This window comes from Ambystoma mexicanum, chromosome 3q (genome assembly GCF_040938575.1).
Source record: "Ambystoma mexicanum isolate Mex_15411 chromosome 3q, UKY_AmexF1_1, whole genome shotgun sequence".
In the NCBI taxonomy this organism is placed as follows: domain Eukaryota; kingdom Metazoa; phylum Chordata; class Amphibia; order Caudata; family Ambystomatidae; genus Ambystoma; species Ambystoma mexicanum.
Window position 1 is genome coordinate 379,786,493 of NC_090926.1, and position 18,398 is coordinate 379,804,890.

The window sequence follows — 18,398 nt, forward strand, 5'->3', positions numbered from 1 at the left end:
ATGCTGACGGCACATGAAGGACACCTTGGTTGGAGGCGACTAAGAAGATGCTCAGACAAACCGTATGTTTCCCATTTATGGATAACATGGTGAAGGAGGTGGTCAGGAAGTGCTTCCTTTGTCAGTGTTCATCTAAAAGCTATCTGTGGCTCCCACTGCAAGTGACTGAGATACCTGAGAGGGTGTGGTACAAAGTCGCAATGGACTTCTATGGCCGCTGGGGACATGAGACTATTTGCTGATCATCATAGATTAGTTCTCAAGGTTCCCCCTCGTAAAGAGAACAACCTTCACAGCATTCACCCAGGTCGTCGGCTTGATCGATGAAGTTGTTAGGGAGTGAATCATCCCTCCCATAGTGAAAACGGATAACGGGCAGCCTTTCAATGGCCACGGGTTTCACAAGTTTGCAAAACACCTAGGGTTTGTGCATCAGAAGATAACACCTTTGTGGCCCCGGGCCAACGGCATGGCATAGCGGTTAAAGGCATCACAAAAGGGGACGATACAGAGAGCCATGATTGATGGCATACTGATACAACAGGTGTTGTGCAGAATGTTGCGGCAATATAGGAACATGCCCCACAATGTAGCAGGGGTGCCATCTGGTGATCTGGTGATAGCCTACAATGCAAAGATAAGGCTTCTCCAAGCAACTGTGACGAAGCAGACAGAAGAGGAAGAAGTGGAAGTCATGGAAGCAGACATATGAGAGAGAGACGCCAGAGGGAAAGAACTAGCTAAAGAATGGACCAATTGGAAGAGAGGGGCGAAAATTAAAGTCGTCAATGAAGGTGATGAAATTCTGGTCAAACAGAGAGTGCAAAGGAAGACTGACTCTTTATATGAGAGCACCCCCCTGCGAGTGACAGAGGTGAAAGGGACAATGGGGTTACCGCCAACATCCAAATGAAGGAGGTGACCCGGAATGCGTCCTTTTTCAGAAACCTCATACCCGATGGGGAGAGAACATCAGACCAGGGGCCTGCCCTGATGCAGGACAGACAAAGGACAACAGGTGACAAAGAAGGAGCCAAGCAGCCAGAAGACCTACGGCCCCCAGAAGCTGAAGGGGAGAGGGGTGACCGGCCTAGATGAACTATTAGGGAGCTAAGCAGACTAATTGAGCAGATCTGAGATGGACGAAAGGAGTGGTGTGTGGGGTAGGTGTTGTGAGCATCACACCATGTTGCAGCATGGGCCACTGTTAAGGGAGCACACGCGCTGAGAGGAAGAGGTGGAGCGGAGAAAGTAAAAGTTAATTAAGAATAAAGTTGTGAAATGCATGTCACATCTTTGTGTCCTTCTTTCCCCCAAGGCCTGTTCCAACAAGCTCAGACCCTGAAGGTTTGGAATGAGATCCTGGGAGCCGCAAAGTCCCGGAAGTCAAGAGGAGGTAGGCTTGTCTTAAGGCGTACTTACGCACCTCCCAGAAACCTAGAGGAAATGGCAAGAGCATTGCTGGTGTGGAATTTAAAGCCCCTTCCCAAGCTGGAAGCTGTTTTTTGCTGGCATAGGGGGCGACTGTCCTTTTTGCCCCACAGGGGCAGCCTACTATGCCAGCTGCCCCTCTAACGCCCCCGGCATGGGCTGCATCAGCTTCTGAAAACTAGAGGAAATGGCAAGCCATGACTCAAGGCTTACCACCAGCAACCCCTGGGAGAAGAGTGAATCCAGGTCCATAGCAGGGGGGAGTGACATAATATCCACTGCAAATACATTATTATCATGTGACAGAAGAAAATAAATGTGGCATGTAATATGCCAATAACAACTCTTGTGCCAGGAAAATAATTCTATCAGATTCCATGAGTTAGACAATGCATCCATCAGGCACGATTCCTGTGCCAGAGAAAAGGTCATTAGGAATGCCTGTCCCACTGCTATGCACTGCTATGCACATCTGAGTTTATTGCACAGACACAACCTTCCTATTATGGAGTTATGAAAGAATATTTTGCATGCCTAGGAATATCCAAATAAATAAATTACATTGCCACAAAATGCATCTTTATCAGTTACTGTGCCACATTCCTAAATCCAAATCCTGTGCCATGGAAGGCATGTTCATTAGTCACTGGGGCACAGAATGCCCCTCCATTGTCTACCCTGGTCCTAAAGACCTGCAATAGTCAACTCTGCCAGTCAATGAATGCCAAGTTCTTCCTGTGCAACAGGAACCTTCCCACCAAGCACTGTGCCACAGAATGTTGGACTACCAGTTATTAAGCCACAAAATGCCTGACGTGCAGTTACTCACATAACCCAGTTGTATGCACAACCGCCAGATCCTACGTCAATAATGCCTGCGCACCAGTCGCTGTGTCGGAGTGGACATGTTCATTACTTACTGTGATAGGCAAGGCATGGAATCTACTGTGCTGCAGCATGCCTGTCAATCAACTGCTATGCATACAATGCCTGCCCATAGTAGATAGTTATGTGATGGCTGCCTATGAATCAGTGTCAATTGCGTGGACACGGATATCTACCCATCTGTCACTGTGCAGTGCTTAGCCATTAGTTACTGTGCACATATTGCCTGCCCATCACTTACAGCGCAGAAGCTGTCTACCCATCATTGATTGTGCGACAGAATGCCTGCCCATCACTACACCCATCATTGATTGTGCGACAGAATGCCTGCCCATCACTTACAGTGCAGAAGCTGTCTACCCATCATTGATTGTGCGACAGAATGCCTGCCCATCACTTACAGTGCAGAAGCTGTCTACCCATCATTGATTGTGCGACAGAATGCCTGCCCATCACTTACAGTGCAGAAGCTGTCTACCCATCATTGATTGTGCGACAGATTGCCTGCCCATCGCTTACAGTGCAGAAGCTGTCTACCCATCATTGATTGTGCGACAGAATGCCTGCCCATCACTTACAGTGCAGAAGCTGTCTACCCATCATTGATTGTGCGACAGAATGCCTGCCCATCACTTACAGTGCAGAAGCTGTCTACCCATCATTGATTGTGCGACAGAATGCCTGCCCATCACTTACAGTGCAGAAGCTGTCTACCCATCATTGATTGTGCGACAGAATGCCTGCCCATCGTTTACTTTGCTTGGAATGTCTGTCCTTCACTTGCTTTGCTTGGAATGCCTGCCCATCGTTTACTTTGCTTGGAATGTCTGTCCTTCACTTGCTTTGCTTGGAATGCCTGCCCATCGTTTACTTTGCTTGGAATGTCTGTCCTTCACTTGCTTTGCTTGGAATGTCTGTCCTTCACTTGCTTTGCTTGGAATGCCTGCCCATCGTTTACTTTGCTTGGAATGTCTGTCCTTCACTTGCTTTGCTTGGAATGTCTGTCCTTCACTTGCTTTGCTTGGAATGTCTGTCCTTCACTTGCTTTGCTTGAAATGTCTGTCTTTCACTTGCTTTGCTTGGAATGTCTGTCCTTCACTTGCTTTGCTTGGAATGTCTGTCCTTCACTTGCTTTGCTTGGAATGCCTGCCCATCGTTTACTTTGCTTGGTTTGTCTGTCCATCACTTTCTATGCCATAGAAGGCTGCCTATCATTAATATCAACAACATGCCCACCAATTAGTTACTGGTTCACATCATGTCTGCCCAGTAGTTCCTGTGCACTTAACACATTCTATTCATTAGGTCTGGCCAAGGAGTGTGCAGCTCGCAAGGGTGTTTATAACGATATGGAATTAAAGGGCCGTGTTGATAACTCAGTGACAGGGGGTATAAACCATAAATCTTGGCAGCCACCTTGCAGGTGCATTACACGTGTTTTATGTAAACAAGTATTGTTGATGCTGAATCCATCCAACTGCTGTCCCCTCTTTTACCTTCGGCTTTCTCCCCTCCACGGGCTCCTTCGATGTATCCAATAACTGGGTGGGCAATTATCACACATTGAAGCATAATCCCAGACACTGAGGACAGTATCTTTCACTGGGTCTGCGAATCACTCCTCAGAGCAATCCCACTCATGGGAATAGATCTGAACCGCATATCACAGTCTTGCTAACTGGATGTCAGTGTCACACCTTGCAGCACAGACTGAAAAACTGGTTGTGAGTCTCACTCCCCGGAGCACAGTCTCTCTCACTGAGAGTGAACCACAATACAGGGATCAGACTCAGCTACTGGATGCAAGCATCGCTTCTGGAAGGACTGTTGCAATTATCATATGTGAGGCTCACTCTCGTGAGTAGGGCCTCGCTCACTGGTTGTGAGTCTCACTCCGGGGGGCACAGTCTCTCCCACTGAGAGTGAACCACAATACAGGGATCAGACGCAGCTATTGGGTGCAACCATTGCTTCTGGGAGGACTGCTGCAATCATCCTATGTGAGTCTCACTCCCGGGAACAGAGCCTCACTAACTGGGTGGGAGTCTCACTCCAGCAGCACAGCCTCTCTCACTGAGCGTGAATCACGCTAATGAGATCAGACTCAGATATTGCATACAAGCATTGCTTCTGGAAGGACTTTTGCAATCATCATAGGTGAGTGTCACTCCCGGGAGTCCAGCCTCTCTCACTGAGAGTGAACCACACTACTGGGATCAGACTCAGCTATTGGGTGCAACCATTGCTTCTGGGAGGACTGCTGCAATCATCCTATGTGAGTCTCACTCCCGGGAACAGAGCCTCACTAACTGGGTGGGAGTCTCACTCCAGCAGCACAGCCTCTCTCACTGAGCGTGAATCACGCTAATGAGATCAGACTCCGCTATTGGGTGCAAGCATTGCTTCTGGAAGGACTTTTGCAATCATCATAGGTGAGTGTCACTCCCGGGAGTACAGCCTCTCTCACTGAGAGTGAACCACACTACTGGGATCAGACTCAGCTATTGGGTGCAAGCATTGCTTCTGGGAGGACTGTTGCAATCATCATATGTGAGTCTCACTCCAGGGAGCAGAGCCTCACTCGCTGGGTGTGAGTCCCACTCCGGGAGCAGAGCCTCTCTCACTGAGAGTGAATCACGCTACTGGGATCAGACTCAGCTATTGGGTGCAAGCATTGCTTCTGGAAGGACTTTTGCAATCATCATAGGTGAGTGTCACTCCCGGGAGTACAGCCTCTCTCACTGAGAGTGAACCACACTACTGGGATCAGACTCAGCTATTGGGTGCAAGCATTGCTTCTGGGAGGACTGTTGCAATCATCATATGTGAGTCTCACTCCAGGGAGCAGAGCCTCACTCGCTGGGTGTGAGTCCCACTCCGGGAGCAGAGCCTCTCTCACTGAGAGTGAATCACGCTACTGGGATCAGACTCAGCTATTGGGTGCAAGCATTGCTTCTGGAAGGACTTTTGCAATCATCATAGGTGAGTGTCACTCCCGGGAGTACAGCCTCTCTCACTGAGAGTGAACCACACTACTGGGATCAGACTCAGCTATTGGGTGCAAGCATTGCTTCTGGGAGGACTGTTGCAATCATCATATGTGAGTCTCACTCCAGGGAGCAGAGCCTCACTCGCTGGGTGTGAGTCCCACTCCGGGAGCAGAGCCTCTCTCACTGAGAGTGAATCACGCTACTGGGATCAGACTCAGCTATTGGGTGCAAGCATTGCTTCTGGAAGGACTTTTGCAATCATCATAGGTGAGTGTCACTCCCGGGAGTACAGCCTCTCTCACTGAGAGTGAATCACGCTACTGGGATCAGACTCAGCTATTGGGTGCAAGCATTGCTTCTGGGAGGACTGTTGCAATCATCCTATGTGAGTCTCACTCCCGGGAACAGAGCCTCACTAACTGGGTGGGAGTCTCACTCCAGCAGCACAGCCTCTCTCACTGAGCGTGAATCACACTACTGGGATCAGACTCAGCTATTGGGTGCAAGCATTGCTTCTGGGAGGACTGCTGCAATCATCCTATGTGAGTCTCACTCCAGGGAGCAGAGCCTCACTCGCTGGGTGTGAGTCCCACTCCGGGAGCAGAGCCTCTCTCACTGAGAGTGAATCACGCTACTGGGATCAGATTCAGCTATTGGGTGCAAGCATTGCATCATCGAGTATTATTATTATTATTATTATTATTATTATTATTATTATTATTATTATTATTATTATTATCACTGTTGCACTCAAAGCTCCATCAGAGCCCCATTACTTGTGCGTCAATCTCACGCCTAGGAACACAGTCTTGCATATTCAGCGTGAGTTTCACATCTCAGAGAAGCCTCGGCATTCAGTGTGAATCCACTTGGCAGAGCATAGCCAGAACTCACCACTGGAAAAAGTACCTGAATCACTTAATGTGAGACTCGCAAGTCAAACCAATGTAACAACTCATTGGGGCGGAGCCTCTCTTCTCTATGAATGCCACACGTCAAACTGGCCCATATTGGCCAAAAAAGTGGCCCACTTTAACCCAAAAAAAACCAGACCCGCACCAGCATTTTGTGTTTTTGGTTCAGCAATGGACATATTGCCCTATAGGTCAGTCCGAACCTGGTGAGGCTCATTCTTTAGAGTGTTGTCTCACTTATTGGGTGTGACTCAGTACATTTCCAAATACAGTCCTACATTGCACACGTGTGTGGGTGTGTGGCCGCGCGCGCGTCGCACCTGACCACAAGGCCCCAATGAGTTGGTACATGTTTCACACTTTGGGGCACAGTCTAACCTCTTTGGTGTGAAAGCAGGGTCTCACTCATTGGGTAAGTGGCCCGTGCTTCATATGTTGATATGAAATTCAGATATTAGTACAAAGTCTCACTAATGAGAGTGAATCTTACTCATGAGGCGAATTTTTGGGTGAGTCTAAGTTGTTGAAAAGGTGTCATGCATTGATTGTGGATTTGGATCACTGTCTCACTCATGGTTATGAATCACACATGTTTAGTGCACACGTAAAAGTGTAACATTTTTAACGGAAAGTGTCTGTATTCCCCTTTAACAATAAATCAGCTCTACTCAGAAGTGCTGTCATTGTTCATCATTAAAAATACAACACTTATGCTCAGTATTGTCATTGAGTCATTAAACGTATACTTGTCCTACTGGGAATAGAAATAGGGCAGTCCTGCTGACAGGTGATTCTACTGTGACCCTAAAAGTATAGCAAATCTACTGAGAAGAGCCAGTTCTGTTTCATTAAAGGAATATTTGTAATGCAATTAAGATGAGATTTGTAATTTTAAAGAAAGTATTAGTTATTGTATATGGTTTTATGAATGTATATTCATTATGTGAATATAGTGAGCCTCATTACGAGTTTGGCGGTATTCCAGCGGCAAATTCACCGGAAACTACCCAAAGGAACTACTGTTACCGCCACTTGTTCCGGCAGAAAAAAACCTTGTAATGAGGCCGTATGTATGTGTAACGTTTTTGAAGCTGAAGCACATCAAATAAATAAATAAATAAATAAATAAATAAATACACAAATAAATAAATAAATAAATAAATAAACAAACAGTAGCCCTAATTAGAAGCACTGATCACTTTCCTGTTTAAAGAATGCTATCACTGCTAAGTGAGGAGTGGTGGTACTACCCAATTTATTGTATCGTAGCTCTGCTAAGACGCTCCCATTTCATGCAAGTATAGATTATACGTGTTTGGGAAGGTAATGAGGGTGATCAGACTTCATGCACAGTTAAACTTGCCCTCTCTGCTGAGGCAGAGGCTGTCAGTGAGTGCCTTAAAAAGAAAGGCGAATCATTGTCTCGGGAGGATAGCTCAGGGGCAACGTGCTCGCCTTGGAAGCAAGAGACGACACAGAGCAACACAGGTTTGGTCCCTGGGTCTGCACTTAGAAACCACTGGGTATTAAGCACGTTATAAATAACCTATCATATCAGACTTGTACATATCTCCCGAAACTTCTTATCTTCTTTACTTTCTCTGTATGTTTAAGTTTATGCCATGGCTAGTTCTTGAATTAACGAGACCCTGTGCTTCGAAATACCTATGGGGCCCCTACGACTCTAGATGACCTCAAGGGGTGTGAAGTCAGTCTTCAATACTCCAATGCATCGTGGGGAGCTACAGTAAAAGAATTTGCCATGAGTAAGCCAAGAGAGAAATAACTATGTAATATGCATGTGGACTGTCCCTGAAGAAATTGCACTCAGACACATCTTGACCTGCGAAAATACATGCCGAAATGACAATTTTATTTGGGCAGGTATTTTCGTAGGTCAAGATGTGTCTGGGTGCAATTCTTCAGTTAACACTGTACCTGTATTTGTTTACACCAAGTGTTTGCTTCTTGTACTCTTTTCTTAGTTCGTTTTTTGTTATGCCGATTCTTGGTAATTTTTATGAAAACAATTGTGTCTAACTAAACAAATAGTACATTTTGACATATGGTGAAAAATGAAAAATGTCTGAATTTAGCCTAATATGTGTGTGACAATCTTAGGTCACAGGCGTTTCGATAGATAAGACGTGAAATTTAGAGCACGCTTGAAATTCCCACACCATTGAAATAGTAGAAATTGAATGTCTTTTTAAATGATTTACCTGACGAGCAAACATTTTGTGTTATAATGTATGATGTTCCCCATTCCCGGCCAGAGTAGGGGGTTGTCCTTACGTAGTAAGTTTCTGCTACGCTAGGCACAATTAAAGACCTGAACTCAAGCCACCTCTATGCCACCTCTTTGTCAGAATCCGCACCTTCACAGGACTCCACTCCTTCTCCACTCTCTGTTCCCCTTCAGCAAAATATGCCCTCTCGTCCCCTTATTATCAACCTGTGGCCATTACAACATAAGGACCTTTTCAGGCTGAGTGTATTGAAAAGTTATTGCTCTGGCTCTATTAATTCAAGCATGTTATAATCTGTGTTAGCTGAAAGGGTGTTCCCAGAATTCTGATGCCCAGGATTTGTAAAAGGCAGGGTGTTCCACAGTTGAGTGCTCTGCCAACTGGGCAAGTGAGCCTGGGTTGGACGGGGAATTTCAGTTTCAGTGCTAATACCTGGTTTCCCATGATCCACCCGCTGTCACCTCTTGGGAAGCACCTAGACTGCTCTGTAATATGAAGGTTTCAGGCACAAAACGACCAATTCCTACGTGTGATCTCGTCAGATGGTACATATTACCTGCAAAATATATGCAGGTGGACAGACACCTCTTAAAAATGTTTATTAAAAAGAATCAAGCCTACCGCGAATGATTCTAATTTGATGTTACAGCTCGGCAGTTTTCATATCGAGAACAAGGCAAGATACACCTGTGCAATCTATGTACCTGCACTCCCTGGGCTGAAACCTCATTATAACATGGAAAACGCGGCTCAGGCACAGATTCTTCAGTGGAGTAACGCCAGCTGGAGAATGTGCATGGAACCATGGACTGAGCATTCTCACGGTGGAGTAATGGATAAGGGATACCCTGAACATTCATAGGTGTGAAACAACAGCATTCCTTCTAGCTGTGCAATTCAGGCAATGTTTATAATAAATGAAGTTGTACATAAATGCAGATGTCCTTGTTGTTTCTCAATTGTAAAAAAAATAAACACCCCCGAATGAAAATGAGTAATGTATCGTACGTTTCAGCACACCATTACCTTTGTGGATGTGCCTCAGGCGATGGGACTTGACAGCCTGTGTTTGTGGCAGTTTAAAATGGCTAACTCCTTGCATTTGGTAGGACTGTACAATACATAGAGACATTTTGAGACTTGTGTGTTTGTGAGGGGTCATAAATGTGAGGCGGCCAACATTGTGAAGGTTTTTCAAAGGATGCCATTTTATTTACTCAAAAGATTGGATAAACACTTCACTATCCCTACCCTGATGAGGATTTCCCTGCCTAAAATAAACTAAATGAAACACTCTAACAAAAGGTTTCTGTCCCTCACACGTATACATATAACAAACTTAACAAGGCAACGTATGGCAGTTCCATTATAACGGAAATAACAGTTATGTTCGCAACCTGGTAACTGTTTCTCCTTATAACCTGGGTAAGTTGCCCTTGCCCAGATTCAAGCAGTATCTTATTCAACAGTTTATAAAAGGATAAGGAATCCTGTCTTGCAACAAAGTTCCAATAAAGTTCTTTGTGTTCCAACTTGAACTCCACCAACAGTTCACAATGTTCAACAAGTTTTTCCTCTTTCCACTTGTGACAAGGAATTCAACACAACTTCTTCTCATGAAACAAGAATGCTCCCAAAGTTCTTTAAGATTAACAACAATGACTTTGTCAGGATGATTCTGCAATATTTCACAAAAAGACAATAGTGGTTCTACCACTTCAACTTCAACACGTTGAACCACACCACAGTACTTCAATGGCTTCCACCTGGTCCACTCACCTGCCAGGTCTGGTACTACAAGATGCTTTGCCATGGTGTACTCTCCTGCCAGGACAAATGGAATTACTAACTACTACAAGTACTTTTGTGGTAAATGGTTGTTTCCAACAATTTAGCAATGGCGGTTGCTTCACAAAATCCGGTTTGACTTCTTTTGGGAAGACAAGAAACAAATGTGTGCTGTTTGTTACACACTTGTCACTGCCACAAACAATGCAGGTTATGCTCAACTCCTCCTGAGTATCTTCTGTCAGAAGGAGAGCCTTCCTGTCATTCTTGTTTCCTCACTGGTTTTCTCTCGCTCTTACACTTCTGTGGCTTTGGCTAAGTGGGTTTAAGCCAGTTCCACTTATAGCCTCTTTTCCACACTGGCAATAAGATTTTCAAAAACTTGAATTCTTAATTGCCCTCTCTTGCCTTTGGCAATGTTGGTTCTTTTTAACTTGCCTTGATATTATTCTGTTTTGGCTTTGGCAATAATTGTTTGTATTGGTTTCTCGTAATATTTTCCTCTCTTGTTGCTGACAATTATTTTGACCCACATAAACACAATCACACCTTTCTGGTCTGCTTGTTAAGATCTTATTCTGCCAACTTTTACTCTTTGAGTCAGCTTGGTTTTCAAAAGGATTATTAGTCTGCTTTACATCAGTTCGGTATTCAAAATAATGTTTGTTTTGCCACTTCACTCACTTTATATTAGGTCTGGACTTAATACACCCAGACTTGGCACAGCGGGCGGTCACAGAGCGCACCAGTGTCACAATATTCTAGTGAACTCACTGGGTCTAGCATGCGCGTCCTTTTGCTCCACTGCCTCCAGGTCTTCTGCTTCTGCTGTGCGGCCCGGCAACCTGCTTCTCTTGGTTTTCTGTCGCCTGTGCCAGTCGGTAAAGGAGCTCTCCTCGCTCCGAAGGCTCTCTGGTGCTCGCTTGCCACCGGAGCCAAACTTACTATGGGGGAAGGTTTTAAACTTCATACTTCCCACCGCACGACATCTGCAGCTACAGTCCTCAGGGGGAAAGCTGCCAAACCCAACACTTCCCGATGTGCAACCTCTGAAATTAAGGTCTCGGAAAGAAAAGACTCTCTCCGGACCGGCATCTGTTCGACACGCAACGGTGGTCCAAATGTCTCTGCTCTCCTCCAACTTCTGCTTCAACTGCAACGTGGAGGTACCACGACTACTCCACCTCCTGCTACTGCTCTCTATGGCCTGCACCTAAGGGGGCCTTTTATGCCTCCCTGTCTCCCTCAGATGTGGGTCATTAACACCATTAGGCTGAAACTTGCAGTCTTGTGCCTCTGCAGCCCTGGGCATTGTGGGGGTTGAAGTCCCCAGTGTTCACATCATTGTTTCTCGAGGAAATATAGAATTCTTCTTTAATATTCCCCAGTGGGTCATAGGGGCTTTCACCTCTATAGATGTCTGTGATTTTAACAGGGGGTTCCTTACTCCCAATGCATAACTTGTTATGATTGTTTCCACCCACATTAATATTAGCTCTGGAAAATAAAAGCTTTCTCTGACAGCAAGCCATCACATATTCCGGTAACACTGATATTTCGTCTTGAAGGAAGACAAACACTGCGTCTCACCCAGCGCAGTCTTTCTGTTCTCCTGCGGCCGTTCTCCTCCCAGGCGATCCTCCCGTCTAATACCGCCCCAAGGATCAGGATTAGGAAGCGGCTGCCTTCACCTGGCCACATGGGAGGAGACTTTAGGTAGGGTCTTTGTGAAACTACTGTTCCCAACATGCTCAGTCCATGCCCCTCCCCTTTCTTCCTCCTTCAATCACTGTTCTGCCTCCTTCGTAAGGAGCCTTGCAGTCCAACAGTCTTCCCATGCTCTGCTGGTAACCACAGCCACACCAGCAATTGAGACAAAACATTTGAAAGCCACAGCTTGGACCCGTCCTTACTGTCGCTTTTCACATCAGAAGAATGCTGCAACTCCAGATATCCTAAGTCTGAAAAGACGAGAACAGACGGAAGTTCAAAGAAATGGGCAGGTCCAGGGTGGGATAATACTCACCTCCATACCATTAATAGAATCATGACTGTCCGTCATAAACTAGGACTAATCTGCATTCTAAGAAATGGCACAGAAGCTCTTATTATGCACATTTCAAAGCCACGCAATGATAGCCATTCAAGCGTGCACAATAAGCTTACAATAAAACCTATAAAAGGTGGAAGCATTAGCCCAATCTTCTGACCTGAGAATATCCTCAAGCCATGTCCCTGCTCAAAAGGCTTTAGATGACATAACTGAGTGTGTTTCAAAACACTCCGTGTCCACCCCAGCTTCTCTATGACCTCTTTAACACATGTAGCCAGAACAGGAGATGTAGCTGAGTGAAAGGGCTTATGGAAAGAGAAGAATAAGGCATACATTGGGCCCTTGCACCAAGCTTGCTGCTGCTTCTGGATCTTGCTTCCAACTGAAAAATGTTAGCTGCGCCATTGAAGCAGGAAGCAAATAGATAGATCATCAGTGGGTCCCATAGCCCCCGAAGGCATTGGAAAACTCTCGGAAACAATTGCCAATCCACTGGGTTCCACCAGTGCCGGAAGCGCCAGTCTGCAATCACATTGGAAACTCCAGGAATGAACACTGCCTATACATTCAGCTGAGGGGGTGGCTCAAGTCAGAGAAACGTTTTGCTAGATCCATCCGGCCTTTGGACTTCATGACACCTAGTTTATTGGTATATTGGACCACCAAATAATTGCCCATTTGCAGATCGATGGCGGACTGCCATCTGTCTTTTTTGAAGCTGCAAACCACAAAGGATCCTGCAAGCATCTCTAAACAATTGATGTGCTGCTGTCACTACTTGAAGGCCCCTGGCCTCCAGTGGAAGCCCGACCGCAGTCAGCCCCTTACCCTCTGAGGCTGGCATCAGATTCTAAGACTTGGGGCCATGACAAAAATCACCCTGCCTTTCCAGTATTCTATGTGATGGAACCACCATCGCAACTCAAATATCCTTCAACAGGTCGTAGTCATTTAGAAAAAGAGTAGGGTGCTGAGGATAAACCAAAGGAAAAGGAGGTGAAGTGGAAACAATTTTTGTGCCACTGAAGACAAAGGAACCTATTGTGTTGCAGTACAAGAAGGACAGTGATGTATTCATCCTTGCGGTCCAAACAAGCTAACCAGTCACCAGTTCTTAATACATCTCTCAACAACACAAGCGTCTCCATCTTCAAGTGATGAGAGAGAACACATTTATTGAGAGCTAGTAGGTTGAAGACTGGATAGAATGACCGATCCTTCTTCCGAACCATATGTTAGGACTCTGGCCACAAACCTCTATTGCCTTCTTCTGCAACAATTGCGTAATCTCCTGATGGACCATCGCCATTGTTCTTGGCCGAGTTTGAGGGGTGGAGTTGCAAAGGGTTGACAATGCTTCTCTAGAAACTCTGTGATGACCTTTGCTGTATCCACCCACTCTCTGGAATGTGTGGTAAAAGAAGTGGAAGCATTGTACAAAGAAGGTCTGATCACTCTTTGTGTCTCCCTGCTGTGTTGCCCTCTCTGAGAAAAGAACGAATTCCTGCTCCGCAATTGCTGGTAGAACCCCAAGGAAGTATTCCGAGCACTCTGTTGAGAGTGTCGATAATTGCTTTGTGTGATGGCCTGTGCCCAGCCAGCCATGCAACCCCTAGCATGACAGGCCTGACTATTCACCTGTGATTGAAATAACCTCTTCAGACTGGTCTCGGATCTTTCTAGGGTTGTAAAAATAGACAAAAATTCACAAATCTCTTTTACCCCCAAACAGTACTTCCTCTGAATCCCCTTGAGAAGGGGAAGCAACCAGACCCACAAATTTAGGATTAACCTTCATGAGGACGCCCCTCACGCCCTCCTGAATGATTGAGGTATTGATGTCCCCTGCGCCCCACCGACACAATGCCCCCTGAGCACCAGCCTGACCATAACTTCTAAATGATGGGGCTCCTCAGTTAGCCAGACTTCCTCTGCAAGCTCGAAGACTTTCACTATCAGACCAAGCACCTTTCAGAGGCTGTTCTGGCAGGTTACCCAGGCTTTATCTGCTCCTTTGATATGTTCTTGCAACATTGGGGAAAGAAGACGGAATATTTTCCATCCAGATCGGGCACTATATGCTATTTGCTACCCATGTAGGGCTTGGGAGATTCTGCTGTCTTTTTCTGCAGGATCCGCTATCCAGATTTGTTCTGGGGAAATATTGGGTGTACCTCTCAACATGTGGTTATACAAACCATACCGTAGAATTGGGATGAATCATACCAAATGGGTTAAACATTAGATTCTCCATGTAATCTACCACTCTGCAGTTAGAAGGGTCCTGATCCATCAGGTCCACCTATTTCCCCATTCTGGGTTGAAACAGGATCAACAATCAGTGGAGGAGAATCCGTGCCCTCCAATGTGGGGTTCCACCATCCTTCTCTTGATGACAAACCTAGAGCTGATAGATAACCTGGCACTCTCATGCGGAATTGAGTCTCCTCCGCCATCTGGGGACCCAGATATTGAACCAAAGTCACCCTTTATTAACGCTCCATAAGAGTCCCATTCCTGGGGATGCTAGTCTGAGTGTTCCATGAGTGTTCCATGTCACCAGCGCATACTGGCTGATTTGGCATGGTGCTGCTTCTGATCTACCTTCTGCTTTCCTGAGGGAATCACCACGTCATCCTGCCATCCATCAGAACCCTCATTCAAATGATCAATCAGGACCTGCTTCATCACAGTTGCCACTGATTCACCAAAACTGTCAGCCTTGGTTTCCTTAATGGCTGTGCCAACATTCCGACCAATAGCATGCTCTCATGCATGAGCCACGGATTTAGTAAAATATTCTGCTAAATTAGACTTCCACTCTGCAGACCCAACAGGAGTCACAGTCTGTAAAGCAGGATGCCTGCCTGCCTTCCCAGCAGACATAGTGCTTGCAGGAGTGCTCCACTTGCAATGTGTGGTCAATTTGCACCGTGGCTAGTCCTCTTTGTAGTCCTATGATCGAGTCATCCTAATTCTGGGTTCTTTGCTCCAATCCATCATTGGTCCCGCCAGCCCGTCTGTGCACGGAAGACTATCAGCAATAAAATGAAAGAAGAAAGAAAAGAGGGAAAATCCACTAGACATTTGGGAGTGGATGGTATCACAGAGCAGCGTATCTCTCTGCCACACACTGAAGACAATGCTGCTCTTAGGAATGAGCAGCCCCGTGCCCCCATTACGTACCGGAAAACCTAGAAACCATCCTCCACCTGCGACATCTGTTATTAAAACTACATTTGTTTCAGGTTTTTAGAAAAGAACAAAGTAGACTATACATAGACGCACATCTGCCGGCGAGGCAGAAGCCGGCCCACCGCTGCTAAGGCCCGCTGTGCAAAGGCCCTGTTTTGCGCCTGTTGAAGCCATTTCCACCGAGCAGCAGGAGAGGGCAGGAGCCCTTTCCCACCACGCTGCACCCGACACCCACCAGGCACGATCCACACTCCTAATGCAGGAGCAGTGAAGCACCCACACGGAACAAAGAGAAGGTGAGCACATCGGTGCTATCCATAATCACTTCTCGACTTCTCGTAATCCTTACCATCCGACCCGCTATCTTCAGTTTTTCAATGGCCGCCGCATCAGTTGCCCTTTCCACGGCATTTTAGCAGACGCACATCTGCTGGTGATGCGGAAGCCGGCCCACCGCTGCTAAGGCCCGCGGTGCAAAGGCCCTGTTTTGCGCCTGTTTACACACTGGTCTGCGCCGGCACCAGGCCGCTATGACCTATACTTCACCACTCTGGCCGTACCTACGCTCAACCAACTTGTGTTGCATAGGAGGGGGCTGGAGCCCTTTTCCCACACACGCGCTCACACTCAGGCTGGAAGGAAACTAGCAGCCTGCCCCCTCGCGGCATCACGGTAAGAACTCGTACATTGATGTGCACACAACCCGCCCAACTGTCGGAAGGCTGTAGGGCAGGGACCCACCTACCGCGATTGCCACGGCACATCAGAGAAGTACTGCCCACAATCTTGCTTCACTCAAAAGCACCTCCAAGACGGCTGCACTGTAACTCGCCTCTCACCTGAGTCACATAGACACTGCCCCCGCTTACCTGTTACCACGCATATATGGTCACGGTGCTTCCTACCTGCATTGTTGATTCTGTCTCTGCCACTGCCTCCCTCTTATGGACAACAACCTCAACTGGGGCCTAGACCACCCACACATACCTCTCTAGTCACCAATGATCCAGGTGAACCCTCAATACTTAACTAACCTATCGCATTCTTGCACCCATCTGTGTCTCGCAATGTTTAAGCGAGATCTACTGCCTGATTAGCTAAAATGCCTTCTGTACATACCCGTGTCTGCCCTACTAGTCTTATGCTTATTTGAACATACCCGTGTCTCTCGTATCTAGGCTACCTCCACTGCCTTGTTAGCCAATGCATAAATGAACATACCTGTGTCTCTCGTATCTAGGCTGCCTCCACTGCCTTGTTAGCCAATGCATATTTGAACATTCCTGTGTCTCTCGTATCTAGGCTACCTCCCCCGCCTTGTTAGCCAATGCATATTTGAACATACCCGTGTCTCTCGTATCTAGGCTACCTCCCCTGCCTTGTTACCCAATGCATATTTGAACATACCTGTGTTTCACGTATCTAGGCTGCCTCCACTGCCTTGTTAGCCAAAACATATTTGAACATTCGTGTGTCTCTCGTATCTAGGCTACCTCCACTGCCTTGTTAGCCAATGCATATTTGAAAATTCATGTGTCTCTCGTATCTGGGCTACATACTCTTCCTCATATAGCGGTCTGCCACTCTGCACCCTACCCCACTGCCCGCCTACGATGCTCACTATGAGTCACCCACATGCAACCAGTTCACTCGCCAGCAACCAGCCTGCCAACCGCACCCCCACCTTTCCTCCAACATCCCCCCACATACTTTCTACCCTCCTTCTTCACTAAAAGTAACCCCACGGCCGATGACCCCCACCTATTAAAACTTCATACCCTAGACCTACCAACATCAGGAACCTACTCCTGGGACTCCGTTCCAGACGTCCTGGCACTAAATACCAAACATCACCCAATTTACCCACCATCACAGTACTATCCACCCCACGACCGAAACGATCCACACCCACACATGTGGTGGTGCACTCCAACCCCGCCTCTCTGGCCCTACACAACCCCAGCCCCTCTTCCCAGACCCATCAGTGTGCCCTTATCAATGCCAGATCCATCCCGGCCCATGCCACAGAAATTCATGAACTCCTTATCAATTTAGACCTCAACATTCTAGCTATCAAAGAAACCTGGCTCCACAGCGCCGCAGGTCCAGCACTCAACCTTGCCATCCCTCAGGGGTACTCCATCATCAGGCAAGACCGCCTCTCCTTTATAGGAGGTGGGGTAGCACTAATCCTGAAAGATCACCTAGAGGCTAGACAAATCACTTCTAACTTGGGTGAAAGCATAGACTCCTTTGCTGTAAAAATCGCCCTCTCTCCCAATTCCACCATCACCATCAACCTTGTATACCGCCTACCTGGCCCACTACTTGAGTTCCACGAGAACCTCCTACATCGTTTAACAGAAAACCTAAAACTCACCTCCAAAAGCATCCTCTTAGGTGACCTCAATCTAGGTTACAATAACAAAAAAGATAAGCCAGCCAAATCTCTCGCATTAGCCCTAAAAGAACTAGGCTTTGACCAAAAGATAACTACACCTTCACACAACAAAGGCCGCATCCTGGACTGGGTAGCAGACCACAACTGCCACATCGACATTAGCTCCATCACCCCGACCCCCTGGTCTGACCACCACATCATCCACTTCTTCATCCCAACTGCATCAAGACCACAAAGCCCAACCCGATCCCCCTGCCCTCGCAAGATGCGCTAAAAATCTTATCAAAGATAAGATTATACCCCACCACAGCACACTCACAACGGACCTCAAGTCCTCCGACCCATCAGTGCTAGCAGAAATCTACAAGAACACCATAGCATTGCCATAGACAACATTGCCCCACTACAGAACAAAAAAGCCAAAACAGTGAAACACTCAAACACCTGGTTCGCATCTGAACTCAAAGAACTATGCACTCAAAAAAGAACAGC